This window comes from Ambystoma mexicanum, chromosome 2p, assembly GCF_040938575.1.
Source record: "Ambystoma mexicanum isolate Mex_15411 chromosome 2p, UKY_AmexF1_1, whole genome shotgun sequence".
Taxonomy (NCBI): domain Eukaryota; kingdom Metazoa; phylum Chordata; class Amphibia; order Caudata; family Ambystomatidae; genus Ambystoma; species Ambystoma mexicanum.
Genome location: NC_090923.1, coordinates 366,193,604 through 366,211,534, shown reverse-complemented (window position 1 = coordinate 366,211,534; position 17,931 = coordinate 366,193,604). Strand labels below are relative to the sequence as shown.

At 43.4% G+C, this 17,931-nt stretch overlaps 1 protein-coding gene across 1 annotated transcript in view; it reads right to left on the bottom strand.

Annotated features, from left to right (window-relative positions):
* Positions 1 to 17,931, bottom strand: part of PSMD6 (proteasome 26S subunit, non-ATPase 6) — a 104,740-nt gene that overhangs the window by 63,873 nt on the left and 22,936 nt on the right. The window lies entirely within an intron of this gene.

The following is a 17,931-nucleotide window of genomic DNA, read 5'->3' as shown; positions in this document are numbered from 1 at the left end:
ACCCCGCAAACACCATCTTACATAGAGTACTTTCTCATGTAATATTTTTATGTAACCCTTTCTACAATGTATGGCTGGTGGCAGTGGCTTAATTTTTCCTACCATTTTGTGTTTTTACCGCGGGCTGCAATTGCAGCTGCAGTAAAGCACCCATGGGTGCCCATTTTGTCAAAATGGCCCTAGTCTTCTTTTTTCACCATTTCTTGTTGTAAAGGTCCTTCTTGAGGTTTACTCTGTGCGCCAAACCAGGTTTGGTCTCTTTGTTCGTTTTTTCTTTGCTGGGGTTCACTGCTGAAGCCCACCTCTGGCTCCAGCATGTCCGGTAGGGCAGGAAGTGAGGGAGGTGCCAGAAACTCCCTGTGCTTAATCCCCCTTTGTTACAGGAATGCACCCGAAAAGATAAAGGCTGGTTGGTTGTCTTTGGAGGACAGCTACACTGCTGTGTGAGTGACCGCTAGGCTGCGAATGAATGGGTTAAAACTGCATAAAACACGAGGTCTTTTAGACAGGAGGCAGAGCCGACCACTAGACGAAGGAATCTGAAGAAGCAACTCCTAGACCGTTGGTTTGCCCAGTGAAGCCCTGCTGCAGTGCTGAAGCTCCAAATTCACCTAGACTAGAGAAGCCCTGCAAAGGACTACTTCTCCCCTTAGGTTGGTGGGACCAATCGACCCCAAGACAAACTCATCTGGAAATCCTCTCTGAGCTGGCTGTACTTCCATTGTTGCTGCAGGAATTGATTGCCAGCGAGAGGAACAACAGGACTCCCATGAAGCAGAACTGACCGAGCCTGAACCACCTCAGATTGCTGGACCGCAGATGCGAGGAAAGCCCATAAGGTATCCGAGACCCGCAGTGGTGCTATTTGCGAGAAGCTGAAATGGCAAAGCTGATCTGAAGTTTGCCCTTGCTGCCGTCGACCTTCAAACCGTAGTGCAGGAGTCCCCAGACGTCCGCCAGTTTGTCCACACGACTGAGGCCTAGGAACAACAGGATATGCCATACTACAACTGGAACAGAAGCCAGCTGGAACCAATTTCTTTAGACCCAAGGTACTCTAAACTAAGGAGTACTTACCTCTTGCTGTGTAACTTGCTAGCTCTCAGTCTATATAGTCATCATACTAGAATATCTTCACCCTTCCACTTTTCCAACTACTAGAGGGCAAGGGAGTTAAGTTCATAACCTACACGGACAATACTTGGTGTGCAATTCCCTAGTCCGGGGTGCATAGAGATCATCAGTCAAGTATACTCGGATTCAGTCGTGGATGGTGAATGACAGGCTTGCTCGCAATTAGACAAAACCAAGCTCAGGATTGCGGGTACCAGAGCCAGATTGCGTACTCTAATCCCAGAATACTAGCATTTTTTTAATTGCTGGTTCTAGAATCACCATGCAAGTAAAGGTCAAAACACTAGGTGTCTAACTGGACGAAACCATGAGCATGCATGCCCAGGTTCATATCCTTGTCTCCAGCCAGCCTATTACACCAAATTGCTGACAGATCCGCTGGTCTAAAACCAATTGTGTCACCGTTGCCAGGGCCATTATTGGAATTAAATTGCATTGCTGCAGCAGCCTCCTGATGGCCATAAAACAAGGGAGATTCTTCGAAATTGCAGAGAACAGGTCTCCACAAGCCAGAAAAAATCTCCACTGGCTACTGATAGAAGCCAGGATCTTGCATTGCTTGTTAACAATCGCGCATAAGTACCTCCTCGGTACTAACCCAGAGTACCTGGCAGAGATAATGGTGAGAAGGCCCCACCCATCGAGTACTTGGATCTAGCGACACTAACCTGCTCACAGTACCCAGGACGAAGGTGACCTCAGTGGGTAGGAGTGCATTCTACGTGGCAGCCCCTAGGGCGTTGAATACCCTGCCACCTGATCCAAGAGCGATTAAGTCACTTGGAATTCTCAAGCACAAGGATTTTTTTTTATTCGATACTGCTTCTGTGCTGGATTTTAGGGCCTGTGTATTGGAGTGTATCCACTCCTTCTGGTATTAGGTCTGTCTTTTGTTATATGCGCTGGGGCCCTCTTTTGGGTAGCACCTTTATGCCATTGGGCCCCTTCGGCGCTTTCCAAGTAAATAAAATAAACGTGTTGCCAATCCTCATTGTGTCTGGTGAAGAGGACCACATGCCATTCCCACACCGTCCGAAGCTGGAATGAGTAGAGCCCCTGCCAAAAGTGTTTCCGTGCTATGCACTCAGATTAATGGTTCCAAAACCGATGTCTAGGCCAGCCATGGACGATTTGCTGCTCAGCATTTGGACATCCCAAAAAAGTAGTTTCTGTATTCTTTAGAAAGCCCAAAGAGAAGAGCACAATGCACTGCATAGGGCACCTGGTTCTTTCGATGTACAAGGTATCCCCCATCACCCATTGTGTGCACCGTTAAGGCTCCACCCGCAATAAATGAAAGGTGCTTGGCACCCAACAAAAGACAAGTGAAGTAAACAGTGCTAAAAGAGAAATCTTTCCCAACAATGTTGCTCTATCCCCCTCACTATGGACCCCCAAACCTTTTGCTTTTGAACCGGTTTTGACTTTTTACAGGGAAGTGAAGCCTTCAGCTTCTCCACCCTGACCTTTTGCACATTTTGTTATGGGGAAAATGATCAATCCTTCAGACTAGCAGTACTTGGAAACTAGTATTGACTTTAACACTTTTGTAACTGTTTGCATTGCATACAGCATCTTACAATGAAGAGCAATGGTGATAACTTTATCACCCTAGTATTTTACACTTTGGTTACTTTCTATGTGCCTAAAGACAAGGTATATTTTTACAATGTTTGTATTTCTAGTGTGCACATTTGTGTTTACCGCCTATGGCTACTAAACAGCTAGCGCGTGCCTAAAAGGGCCACACCACCACATTTGTGCTTGTTCTTTGGCCATATTGTTGTTCGGCCTTCTTCCTTCCTTGCCAGGTCAGGAAATCCCATATAAAATCATCCCCACTTGCCCTGGAAAGCTGCTGCATTCGCAGGCTAGTGATGCCTGTGTGTGTGCATGGCTCAAGAAGTAGAAGGGTCAGTCTGGTCCCATTCCACATTACTGGAGCAAGAGTCAAGATGTGGGGGCATGAGTGAAACCAATAGCTGCCCCCGATTGGGCAACTGCCGGCTGGTTGAAGGCGCAGATCCTTACCATTGGTGGGCTTGGACTTGCTCAGGATTGACTCCTGCAGTAATTTCTTCAGATCAGTGTTGGAGCCAAGAATCCTCAAGAAGAACAGCAGTTGAATTAACTTTGCAGTGAGTCTGTCTGCTTCTTCTACTGCTTTCTTTTTCGCTCTTATTTTTTCCCTGCTCACCTAAGATTCTGCCTAACAGCATCTTGATGCCTCCGGGTTTAGCCCACTTTATAAAATGAAAAACTAAAATACATTCATTTTTACTTTATTGTGCATTTGTAAGGCATTACACATTAAATAAATTGTGTTTCAAAGCGCCAACAGGGCAACAGGTTGGGAACATGGCAATGAAAGGCAAATATAACAATGAAGAGAAAGAAAGGGGCGTTCCTACTAGGCCCTGTGAACATTCAGAATGTGCAAGTGCAGAGAGAAGGGACAAGGGAGTAAGTGCTAGGAGTTCCACGGAGGGAAGTGCTATTGAGTAAGTTGCACTCAGATGTTCAGTGCATTGCAGAGATCACTTGGTAAGAGTGGTCAACTGCCAATACAATAAGTGCAGGCCTGTGAGACAGGACAGTGGGCGCCCAAAGGCAAGTGCTGGAAGTGGGCTGAGCAAGGGGGGGGGGGGGGGGGGGATTTGAAAATTAAAGTCTTGTGGAGCTTCCGGAATTTGAGGAGATCCGGCTCAAGACTGAGAGGAAGGGGGAGGATGTTCCAGAGGAAAGAGATCGTCCACCAACTCACTGTTTAGAGAAGCGCTTGACAAGCACAGAGTTGGCGCTGGAGGAGCTTAAAGATCTGAAGGGGGAGTATTTGGTGACAGCCATTTGTAGATAGTGTGGTCCCCAGCCCCAGATAGCCTTATGGATGATGCAGAGGTATTTGAATTTGATCCTTGCAGCAATCAAGAGCCAGTGGAGACATTATTAGGGCTGGAGAGATGCAGTCCCTGGGCCTGAGGCCAAGGATAAGTCTTGCAGCCCTGTTCTGGATAAACTGGAGGGGACGTAAAGAGGAAGAGGGTAGATTAAGGAAGAGGTTGTTGCAGTAGTCCAGCCTAGAGTACCAGAGCTCTACAGACATTGAGCGTCTAGGGGAAAGTGAGGAAAAGAACGATTCTTTTGAGGAGGTGGAGTTGAAAGTGGGTCTTCTTGGCAAGGTCCTGGATGTGAGGGAGGAAGGAAAGGGAGGAGTCGAAGGTGAATCCGAGGTTTCTGGCTCCAGAAGGAGACGATGGGAGAGCCCATAGAGGGTGGCCAGCATGAAGGGAACAAAAAGGGAGCAGGAGTCCAATGGGATGGATCTCAATCTTGCTGGCGTTGAGGCAGAGATCATTGGAGACACATGACTGGACGGCAGATAGGCAGTCAGGAATGATGGGGGAAGTAAGGAGAGTATCAGAGGGAAGTTTGAAGAGTTGTGTGTCATCTGCATAACGCTGGAAGTAAGGAAGTGGAAATTAGGTGTGCATGCAGAGCAAGATGGATGTTAAAGAGCTAGGGAACTCCACAGGTGGAGATAGAGGGAGAGGAGAAAGAGCCCAGTATAACCTGGGAGGGATGGTCAGGGAGGAAGGAGGTCAGCCAGTCCAGTGTTATCTTGGAGCCGATTTATGAGGATCGACTAGTTGACCTATCAAATGCAGATGAGACATCAAGTAGAATGATAACAGCTGGCGAGGTGGAGTCAAGAGATACAAGCAGTTCTTCTCGGGTGTTTAGGAAAGCAGTTTCCGTGCCTCAAGATGCTCGGATTCCAGATTGATGGTTGTGTAGGCAACCAACAAGCTCGGTATGCTTGTTCAATTGGGAGGTGGGGGGGGGGGTGGGGGGAGGGAAGACCAGCTACTCCTAGAGTTTCCCCAAGGAAGGGGGTGATAGAGATGGGGCAGTAGTTAGCTGGATACAAGGGGTCGGCGGAAGGTTTTTTCAGAAAGGGGTGCAAAAGAGAGCACGTGAGGGAAAAGGGGAAAGACCCAGTAGCAAATGTGATTTAAGAAATCAGCAAGTGCAGGGGCAAGAGATTAGATTCGATATTGTTCTTAATAGTTCTGGAAGAACAGGGAGATATCTGTTTTGAGGAGCCCTTCATAGAGCAGACAACTCAGTGACCTCATCGGATGCGAAAGGAGAGAAGGACGAGAGGCCATAGGTGACAAGGGGAAAGGAAGAGAGAGTGCTCAGGATGTCTTGAGTTTTTGCAGTGAAGTGTGGGGCAATAAATAAATAAGAATCAAAAGAAAACTCTGCATCCCTTCCAGTGAAGCCCCGTTGGACTACCGGATCTGAAAAGGCCCTGTGCGGTGCTTCCACCCCTGGACCAGTGGGACCAACCAGTGTCAACATGTTCGAGGATCCAGCTGTCCTGAGCCTTCGGAAGTGTCCCTGGACCACTCGGCGGGCAGACCAGTGGGCTGTGAGGTATTCAACCTCCCGCACGGTGGGTGTGCACTCCATCTGGACTTCGATATTTTTTAATAAATTGAATGATGGATGATCAACCTCATAAAATGTGCGGGGCTAATCTGCACAAATGTTACCATGCTCACTGCACACCATATATATATATATATATATATATATATATATATATATATATATAGATAGAGGAATGTCAGCAAAAAGATACAGGTAGGCAGATAAACAACACCTCCAACTAGCTGGTGAAGTGGCACAGCGAGTAGAGCGCTCGCTTTGACATCCGTGCAGAGCCTGCTAACCCAGGTTCGAATCCCGGCAGGGCCAAACTCAGCCTTTCATCCTTCCGAGGTCGATAAATGAGCACCACACACTGTGGGTAATAATAAGCAGCGCTCAGATACCTGAGGGTTTGTAGCGCTATATAAATGCCAAATTATTATTATTATTATAATAATACCAAACTTGCCCAAGCACTCACGACCATTTACTAAGTTTAAAAAAAAAAATTCTTTAATCAAAAGTTGTGCAAAATGTTATAAAAAGCATACATGGCAATACCTGGTCAGACCAGGCACAAGGCACCACTCACCCCAACGGGTGGAAAGACGCCACACGTTCCGCTCAACTCGCGAGCTTCCTCAGGCTTGTAGTTGTTCCCAACATGTGTATTCTCGTTTTTATAATGGCTCATGGGCTATGTCATGTGCTTCCCCCACCTGCTACTTCACGCGTCACGTGATGCACTACTACAATCTGGCTAAAAAGAACTCTATGGTTCTACACGACGGAGAATCCGCCATCTTGGAATGGCTCAGGTCTAATGGACCTCGAGTGTAAATGTAGGGAGGTAAAATACTCGGGAATCCTTTATAAATTTAAATTCAGACTAGCGCGCGTGAATGACAAAGGCAGGGGGAGTCAGACATGTCCCATTGAGAGAACAGTATATATAAAAACTTTGTAACGAAATTTCGCGCCAGTGCGCAATATCAATATTTGATGCCTCACCGTGCGAGAAACATTCTCCACGGTGTGGCAAACTATCCGCATGAAGGGGTGAGTGCAAAAAAACTAATGTCGCTGCTATGGCCCAATGTTGGTAATGTCCACCCGCACAATACATGAGAAGGAGATAGCCTTAGTTTATACAGCAGGTGTGCTCAATCAATGACTGGTTTTGGCGCAATGCATGTTGGACCGGCTAGTCCCTAATTCGCCAAAATCACAAATGCTAGTGCATATTTTTAGAAATGAAGGCGAATTTAAACAAATATGCAAGCACCTATCATCCCATACCTCAATGCATTGATAAAGTGCTAGTGCATGATAGGAGCAGCATTAGGTTAGGGATTAAGGTGAATTCAGACAAAAATGAAAACGCCTGTCGTCCCATATAGAGTAATAAAAGGCTATCCGTGGATAATACCTCAATGCATTGGATGGATGCTCGTGCAAGTTAAAACAGCATGATTTAAAGTATCCGGACAAATGTCCATCTCTTTCTATCTCCCTACATTGTGCATATGGCGTACCAAAACTCGGCCATATTTTCCTGAATGATCAATTTTACCATCTTTAAAAAGTGAGTGAACATTCTGCCTGTCATATAAAGTGACATGTGCAGTTGGTTCATTCATAAAGTGCAAAGTGATACATGTATGTATAAATTCATAGAAACAGGACTTTAAAAAGGAAAAATAGAAAGAAAAAGATATTAGATCACTACACATTTACACGAATTAGAGTCAGTGTTAAGTCACTCTCTCTGTGTTTTGTCTACATCAGAGACTAGCCTAAACACACTATGATGTTGCTTTCTAAGTTGTAAAGTATACAGGATGAGTGTGTAACACTAAAACAAGCATTGTACTGGAATATGGGACATTCATTAATGAACATGGCTTCTAGCCCCTGATTAATCATATAGGAAGACGTATAGCTCTGGGTCCACATTTAAACCATTAGGCTTTAGTGTATCAAACCTACAGATTAGTTTGGCTTCTAGTTGGCGCAGTTTGAGTTCCCTATTGCCCAACCTCTTATGTTGTGGTATGTGTGCTAAACCCACAAAGCTCATTTCTGATGTATTTTTATTATGTTTCTCACCAAAGTGTAAAGCTAGAGGGTATGTCAAATCTCCATTTTATATGGCTCTATAATGCTGTAAAATACGCAATTTTAGCGGGCCAATAGTTGATCCTATATAATGTAACCCACAGCTGCATGTTATTGCATAAACCACAAACTCTGTAAGGCAAGTTATTTTATGCTTGTACTTCCATTCTTGCCCATTAGCACTGATTGGAGGTTTTCTCGAGACATAATTGCACATTTTGAATTTACCACATTTTTTAAAACCTGTATGTTCATGTTTGTTAGGAAACCAGCTCGATGAAGAAGCCTCGGTAATTACAGTACTGGGTGCTAGTATATTTTTCAGTGTTGGAGCTTTACGAAAAGTTACACTAGGTTACTCTTCCAAAACTTTACACAAGTCTCTGTCAGTGGTTAGTATTTTCCAGTGTCTATGCATAATAGCCCCGATATGTTTAGCTTGCTGATTGTAGCTCGTTATGAATCTTATGGTTTCATTTTTCAATTTAGGATGTGGTCTAAAAAGATCTCCTCTTGGTTGTTTTTCAGCTTTGGTGAAGCAATCAGTCACTGTACTTTTTGAGTATCCTCTATTCACAAATCTGTTGCCAATATTTTTCGCTTCTTTTTGGAAATTTGCCTCATTACTGCATATTCTTTTCGCCCTAAGGAATTCTCCATAAGGTATAGACTTTTTGAGAGCTGTGGGATGATGACTACTAGCATGGAGCGTAGAGTTGGAACTTGCGTCCTTCCTGTGCAAGGTAGTGATTAGTCGGTTTTGGTCAACTTGCAAGGAAACATCCAGAAATACCAGTGTATTCTTACTTATAGTGCTAGTTAACTTCAAATTAAGGGCATTGGAATTCAAAATAGTGATGTATTCTTCTAGTTCCTTCTTTGTTCCATCCCATATCAGGAACAGGTCATCGATGCCACGTAACTATATGTTTGGTAAACTGTTCCAGCTCCTCACTCCATGCCACTGTCGTTTACCACCAACCCATATAGAGATTGGCGTAAGTTGGCGCCATACAGGACCCCATTGCTGTGCCCTGGGTTTGTCTGTAAATCGCATCATTGTTAAGGAAAAAATTATGTTCCAGGCAAAATTTCAACATTTCCAGCAACATATTGTTGTGCTGGCGGTAGCTAACAGATCTGCTGTTCAGAAAGTGACGGCATGCATTAAGCCATGCTGGTGCTTAATAGACGTATAAAGCGACACTACATCCAGGGAGACCAGAAAATAATTAGGCTCCCAATTAACTTCATCTAATTTTAACAGACGATCTGATTTGTCCTGAATGTATGAATTAAGGCTTAGCACAAATGGCTGAAGGAAATGATCAAGAAATTTAGAGGTCTTTTCCAGAAGACTACCAATTGAGGACACTATTGGGCGTCCTGGAGGATCTATTAGAGTCTTATGGATTTTAGGATTGAAGTAAATAAGCGGAGTTATTGGGTGTGCATTTTTCAAGAAGTGATATTCATCATCATTTAGCAATTCTTCTTCACACCAATGGAACAGCAATTCATAATATTCTCTATTGGTGTTTCCCAAAATTGATTTATCCGCTAATTCATAGCAAGAAGTGTCATCAAGTTGTCTGTTTGCTTCTTTGACATAGCTGGCGCTGTTCATGACAACTATACTTCCTCCTTTGTCCGAGGGTCGGATGACTATGTTATGATCATTTTTCAAAGTATTTACTGCTTCTATCTGTGTAGGACTGAGATTTTTTGATTTCATGTTAATAGAGCTGGACAGGCCTTTGAGATCTTTCATTACCAGTTGTTCAAAAACATCTGTAGGGCTGCATTCTATATTCGGGCAGAAGGCTGATTTTGGCTTGAATTTGCTGAAACAGCTCATGTTGGTATTGATCCCATATCGTTCTGCCAGCATGCTGTCGTCCATTGTTTCTGTGTATGTATTCACAGAACTGGGGTTGGAATGCAGTTCATCTATATAGAATAAAGTGGCCAGATCTTTCTCTGATAGAATCGAGGTGATTTCTGCATCTGAATCTCTTTTCTGTGTTTTATGCCCAACTTGTGTAGCAAAGAATTTAGTGAGCTTCAGTTTGCGTGTGAATTCGAAAAGATCTATTCTGGCAGATGTGGAGTCATAGGCGTAGGTTGGGCTATAGGATAGTCCTAAAGATAGGACTGATGTTTCCTTCTGGGTGAGGCTTCTAGCTGAAATATTGAATATTTTTAATTGTTCATGTTCTTGCCTCTCGGTCTCCCCTTCGGTTTGTTCCCAGATCTTGTGGCCCTTCCAATTTGATCTTCCCCTTATGGAGAATTCCTTAGGGCGAAAAGAATATGCAGTAATGAGGCAAATTTCCAAAAAGAAGCGAAAAATATTGGCAACAGATTTGTGAATAGAGGATACTCAAAAAGTACAGTGACGGATTGCTTCACCAAAGCTGAAAAACAACCGAGAGGAGATCTTTTTAGACCACATCCTAAATTGAAAAATGAAACGATAAGATTCATAACGAGCTACAATCAGCAAGCTAAACATATCAGGGCTATTATGCATAGACACTGGAAAATACTAACCACTGACAGAGACTTGTGTAAAGTTTTGGAAGAGAAACCTAGTGTAACTTTTCGTAAAGCTCCAACACTGAAAAATATATTAGCACCCAGTACTGTAATTACCAAGGCTTCTTCATCGAGCTGGTTTCCTAACAAACATGAACATACAGGTTTTAAAAAATGTGGTAAATGCAAAATGTGCAATTATGTCTCGAGAAAACCTCCAATCAGTGCTAATGGGCAAGAATGGAAGTACAAGCATAAAATAACTTGCCTTACAGAGTTTGTGGTTTATGCAATAACATGCAGCTGTGGGTTACATTATATAGGATCAACTATTGGCCCGCTAAAATTGCGTATTTTACAGCATTACAGAGCCATATAAAATGGAGAATTGACATACCCTCTAGCTTTACACTTTGGTGAGAAACATAATAAAAATACATCAGAAATGAGGTTTGTGGGTTTAGCACACATACCACAACATAAGAGGTTGGGCAATAGGGAACTCAAACTGCGCCAACTAGAAGCCAAACTAATCTGTAGGTTTTATACACTAAAGCCTAATGGTTTAAATGTGGACCCAGAGCTATACGTCTACCTATATGATTAATCAGGGGCTAGAAGCCATGTTCATTAATGAATGTCCCATATTCCAGTACAATGCTTGTTTTAGTGTTACACACTCATCCTGTATACTTTACAACTTAGAAAGCAACATCATAGTGTGTTTAGGCTAATCTCTGATGTAGACAAAACACAGAGAGTGACTTAACACCGACTCTAATTCGGGTAAATGTGTAGTGATCTAATATCTCTTTTTCTTTCTATTTTTCCTTTTTAAAGTCATGTTTCTATGAATTTATACATACATGTATCACTTTGCACTTTATGAATGAACCAACTGCACATGTCACTTTATATGACAGGCAGAATGTTCACTCACTTTTTAAAGATGGTAAAATTGATCATTCAGGAAAATATGGCCGAGTTTTGGTACGCCATATGCACAATGTAGGGAGATAGAAAGAGATGGACATTTGTCCGGATACTTTAAATCATGCTGTTTTAACTTGCACGAGCATCCATCCAATGCATTGAGGTATTATCCACGGATAGCCTTTTATTACTCTATATGGGACGACAGGCGTTTTCATTTTTGTCTGAATTCACCTTAATCCCTAACCTAATGCTGCTCCTATCATGCACTAGCACTTTATCAATGCATTGAGGTATGGGATGATAGGTGCTTGCATATTTGTTTAAATTCGCCTTCATTTCTAAAAATATGCACTAGCATTTGTGATTTTGGCGAATTAGGGACTAGCCGGTCCAACATGCATTGCGCCAAAACCAGTCATTGATTGAGCACACCTGCTGTATAAACTAAGGCTATCTCCTTCTCATGTATTGTGCGGGTGGACATTACCAACATTGGGCCATAGCAGCGACATTAGTTTTTTTGCACTCACCCCTTCATGCAGATAGTTTGCCACACCGTGGAGAATGTTTCTCGCACGGTGAGGCAGCAAATATTGATATTGCGCACTGGCGCGAAATTTCGTTACAAAGTTTTTATATATACTGTTCTCTCAATGGGACATGTCTGACTCCCCCTGCCTTTGTCATTCACGCGCGCTAGTCTGAATTTAAATTTATAAAGGATTCCCCGAGTATTTTACCTCCCTACATTTACACTCAAGGTCCATTAGACCTGAGCCATTCCAAGATGGCGGATTCTCCGTTGTGTAGAACCACAGAGTTCTTTTTTAGCCAGATTGTAGTAGTGCATCACGTGACGTGTGAAGTAGCAGGTGGGGGAAGCACATGACATAGCCCATGAGCCATTATAAAAACGAGAATACACATGTTGGGAACAACTACAAGCCTGAGGAAGCTCGCGAGTCGAGCGGAACGCGTGGCCTCTTTCCACCCGTTGGGGTGAGTGGTGTCTTGTGCCTGGTCTGACCAGGTATTGCCATGTATGCTTTTTATAACATTTTGCACAACTTTTGATTAAAGAATTTATTTTTAAAACTTAGTAAATGGTCGTGAGTGCTTGGGCAAGTTTGGTATTAAGTTGGAGGTGTTGTTTATCTGCCTACCTGTATCTTTTTGCTGACATTCTTCTGCACATTTTAGAGCCCTGTCCGCTTTAGCCCAATAGCACCAGCTCAATAATGAGGCAGAGCGCAGTTTAGGGGCAGACAAATGTTTTCCCATAAAGACATTTTTTGTTTTCGATTTTGTGACTATAAACCTGCACTGCATGACAACCCCTTAGAGCCATATACTCTTGGGGGGGGTGGCAGGCACAGCTTACATGCGCAGTCCTCCCCTTCACATTTAGTTGGAATGTGACGCCCAGGAGCACATGAAGGCATCTCAAAAGGGGCAGGGCAAAACATTCCTTCTGCCACGGCCAGCCTAATTAAATATGAAAGGAACCATGGAGCCATCCTGCCCATTGTCAGTTCTGCTGGTGGCAGCGCATACTGATGAGTTAATTGAAGCAGGCATGCGAGAGGCCTAGTTGCAGAGCTGACAACAGGGACAGGAAACCCAACACCACAGCAGTTATAAAAGACCTGGTGCACTAGAATACAGTCAGCAATGAGAAAGAAAACCTGGTTGTTCATTTCATCCTTGCCCCCCACACCCCTATATCTCTTAGTGAGGTACTGCCAATCACTGAATTTAACTGGTCTGCAACAGCGCACTGATGCCGTGGGCTTAGGCGCTTTATAAATGTAAAAAATAAATGTATAAAAAATGTGTTCATACATTGACTTATAAAACATTTTGCATTCACAACTAAGGAAGTCCCTAGAAGCATGAGATAAAAGCATAAAATAATTAAGATAAAGGAAGTATATAATCAGAGATTAGTCAATGACTCGTTTTCATTTTCTTTACATAAATAAGCAATCATTTTCATTTAACCATTGAGGGACCGTCGCAGAGCAAAGCTGGGTCAGATCGGGTGAATGATGGAATAGGAAGAGCCAGGTAATTACTACTTGTGTCTTGTTCTATAGAGTGCCTTTTTTCGAGGCAAGCGCTCAGGTCACCAGGGTAAAAATGAATGTAATTTCATTTACCCATAGTGCCAGTTAAAATCACATCTTACTCTAATAATTTAGCATTTATATAGCGCTACGAACCCTCAGGTATCGGAGCGCTGCTTATTATTACCCACGGTGTGTGGTGCTCATTTATCGACCTCGGAAGGATGAAAGGATGAGTTTGGCCCTGCCGGGATTCGAACCTGCGTCAGCAGGCTCTGCACAGATGTCAAAATGAGCGCTCTACTCGCTGTGCTATTGGACCAGCTATTAATTATGTCAATCCCCCTCCCCTGCCTTTGGTTACCAACAAAATTTACTTCACAAGTACTAATCTTGGACTAGGCCACCTTCTGAAGCCGGCTTGGTGGTCCTATTCTGTAACTTACCTGCAGTACCAGAAATAAGATACTGAAGGTATGTTAAGTCTACACATATGCCAGGATTGCAGGAGAACCCCATCAAGCCACTCATGCATCCAACATTGCTTGATTGCTAATCCATAATTCTTCCAAAACCATCTTTGGGTCCCCATGTGCATTTTAACTCAACACATCCTTCTGTGTCAAATCCCTCTAGAACACTGTTACTCTTCATGTGCCTCTCCAGAGGTTTTGGACTACAACTCCTATGATTCTACAACACCAACTACGCTGGCTTAGAAGGATGGGAATTGAAGTCTAAATCAACTGGAGGGCCTTCTAGTGAAAACCATGCTCCATAATCTAGTCCATATATTGTGGAGTAGCAAACATCCACATGAATGCATCTGCAATCTCCTTCCCTGCTTTACCTCCCTCTTAACTTCACTCCTCCTTCTCACGTTCCAAGCAAGACTGGCCTCCTCAGCGGAGGCACAATATGCTAGGGACAAGGATAGGTGCTTCTACAGTGGTTATCAGTTGCAGTAAAAAAGGATAGGTGCTTCTACAGTGGTGATCAGTTGCAGTAAAAAAAAAAAAGTATAGTAAAATAACAGAACAGGACTTGTACTTTAAACCATGCATACCATAGAACATATTTCAATTTGTCTAACCTGCTGGTGAGGTTTCTTCCTTTAGGTGTGCTGTGGGAGCACAACCTTTTGTTCTCAGCCATTTATCATTTTGAGGTTAGAAATTCAGCTATTGCAATACAGAACACTCTCCAGTTGAAGAGTGTACCCTCTCCCAACCTTTACTGCTACACAATCTCGGTACCCTAAGTGTGCTTGGTCTGCTTCACACCGTAGATCAACCCAGCTTCCTCTTCAATTTTTCTTTTTTCAATTGTGCATCATTTTCCAAAATAGACATGCCCTAGTTCCAAATCCTCCAATATCCCTTATGATGTAAATAAATAGCATTTGCAATAGTGGCTCTTCACTTGCCGCCTACATTACTCCTAAACTAGATGATAAACCTGGCTTTATGTAGAGTCTAAAACCCAACCTCAGACAGTGAATTCATAGCATGTTAAACAAAATATGTACCAAACAGTAATGAGGATTAGTGAGTGCATTTGGGTGTGATGTGTCGGAAATAATTGATATATTGTCATTAGTAGATGAGGTTTGGTTGTATGCCTCACCCCCAGGATATAGTGAGACAGTCCCTGCAGAGGAGGGAGGTGGTATTTGTAAGGGAGGAGGGGTCTAGCCAACATGACAAACCTAGCTGATATCTCTTTACTGAATTCTTAGTCGGGGCTATAAAAGGCACAATTCAAAAGCCAGCAATATTGGTAAATATGACTAATTACAGGCAACATTTTCGGAGACTTGTTTCTGGTATTAAGACCGCTCGTAACACAAGGAATATATTACGTATACCATTTGGTACAACCCACACTACGCACTTCCAGTATACCACAACAGAAATAACTATCAGGAAGATGAGCTCCCAATGTGCGCACACTGCATGTAGTACCAATAATTGATCTTACAGGTTCCATACGCCAACTTTATTTGTTCGTCTTGCCTTGAGAAAGACCTGGTTATAAGTCGAAACACGTGTCGGCAGACTTGCTTTACACATTTGTAGAGGAACAGAATACAAGACTTTATGATAACCCTTTATCTGCTTCAGCTATTCTATTATTTGTAGCAACATTGCAAAGCAAATGGGTGTTGTCTTTGATCTCTATACAAGCAGTGCATCAAAGTAGTGGAACTATCGCTTTCATTCAATATTGGTTATGCCTTTGGGATTATAAATCATTCCAATGTTTGCGACACCATTTTCAGGGAGTTGTCCTGAAGTCCACTTGGGAGTAGACTTTATGAAACTATTCCAATGGTGCGTAGATCCTTAACTCTTAGTATTTAGTCTGCACTACTCATGAAACCTTGGCAGAGTGGCAGAGCAGTCAGGCTTATTATAAGCGGAAGATGTGAGTTGTAGGTAAGTACACCGAACCTAGCTAGTAATTCAATTCAAGGAAACACTTAGACATACACATATATTAAAATATAGATTATATTTACACAAGATATGCTTTTAAATAGTTGTACATTAAACCAAAACACATTAGAATACTTGTAGATACTTTTCAAAAGCCACTGCTTAGTTACAATTTTTTGGACACCAATGACAGTTCTACCGTATTATCGGTAATAACACGCGCACACACAGATATACAGTAATTGTATTTAGTTAGCAAAACCAACCAAGATATAGTTTTTTTGGAAGGAAAACGGCTGGGTAAATATTAGCAGAGCTTGAGGTTCTAGAGGCAGTTTCTGCACACAGCAAGGCTTTTAAAGTGCAAAACACGTACCTAGCTAAAAAGGCAGTTCGGAAAGACTCAAGTCTCGTAAAGCAGCAGAACAACGAAAACTCCTGTGGATATTTTCTAGCCTCAAGAGGATCAAACCAACATTGGAGACCTTGTTAATGTACTCGCTAAAGGGGACACAAGCAGCATTTTGGGGCGGGGGTGGGGGGGTTAAAGTGTACCCTAAACACCCCTACATGCACTCCATGCTCTGGAGCGACTTTTCAGATTAAGGTAAGCAATACCTTTTTCTTCCACCATACCTTTGGTTTGAAGAAATGCTTGTGGCAGGGTTCTCCTCGATGTGGCAGCACTGGACCAGACCTCTGGATTCCTCAGTCTGGTGACAAAAAGGAAGGACAATGGATGGGATCTATAAGCAGAAGTCTTGAGGGAGGACCTCCGTCATGGATTTCCTCAGCTTCTCTAGTCAGTCTGCGATTTTGGCACCTTTTCTGCAGCACCCACAAAGGACACGATTGACCCAGTCGATCTTCTTTGATTCCTGGAGCCCTTAACTCTGGTGAGGGGACTTGGATTGTGTCTCTGGAGGTTCACTTGGAGCTCAGCAAAGACTTGGACGGATTCGGCCTTGGCAGGACAATGCACTACGATTGGGTAAAGGTCTCCTGGTATTCATGGTCTGCAGTTCTGGAACGCCTCAGCACCTCATTGTAGTTTGTCTTAGGGCTGGTTGGTACCACCAGCCAAAAGAAAAGGAGTCCTCTTCGGAGTTCCTCTATCGCATAGAAGACTGGGTCAGAACAGCAGCGGTCGCTTCTCAGTGTTGCAAAGGGTCTGCATGCGACTTTGGTCGTCCAGTTCTTCGGTTACGTTTTCAGTGGTCGACTTGCCCTTCACCTCAGGAACCTCACCTTTTATTCAGTTTCAGCACACACGCCTCAGCAATCTCAGCAGGTTACAGAAGGGGGCAGGTGGCTGTCCAGGACAGCCAGACTCAAGTGGAAGCGGGTCCATTCAGGAACTCGGGCAGACAAAGAGCAGGGGAGTGAAAAACTCCTCCCCCACTTCCTGCCTGCCTGCCTGCCCAGAAACACTGGAGCCTAGGTGGGGACACTTAAGGGGTCCCGCCAAAGGCAAAACACTCACACAGACCTCCCCCTGCCAGAATGGTAGAAGGGCTAACAAAGAACAACCATGCTAGAAATGGCAGAAAAGGGAAGCCCCTATTGTGCACAACCGGGACTGAATATAGTCTGCAGTAAAAAATAGCACGATAGTCGGTAGAACACATCCACTGTGACCAGCCATAACTAGAAGGTTGACTAAAAAGGCACAGGAGCAGAGAAAAGGGGGTACTAAGTATGCCCTTGGCACTCCACATAGGGTGGTGTGTGCCAAGCTCTCAGAATATAAAGTTTTCTTAAGAACTGTATAAATTAAAGATAAGGCAAGAATCTATAAGGCAAGAATCTCAAAGAACCCAAAGGGGCCCCAGCAACACTGCCCATAAGGCGCTGTGTGCGGCAAATGAAAAATACAGATGCCTTAAGAGATAAGAAAGTAGACACCATAGAAAGAGTAAAACACAAACAGAGTTCTAAAAGGTAGAGCCCATAAGAATGAATAGAAAAAGGCTCAACTCATCCAGGACATAAAGAAAAAGGTGCAGAAGTCCAGCAAAAAGTGCTGGGGGTCTCACTAGGAGAGAGGATGAAGCACAAAAAAGATAAATCTCCCCAACATACCAGACTCCAAAAGGTTTATTTTACCTCTACTTTAGCCACTTCACAGTCAGTTGTTGAATGCCTGTATGCTCACAAGACCAGTCTTTCATTATCAAACACTGAAAGCTTTGCTCCAGTAAACCACCCAACAGAATGGCCATTTTCCTGACGAAACTTGATGAAACTAGCGACAAAAGCCCATC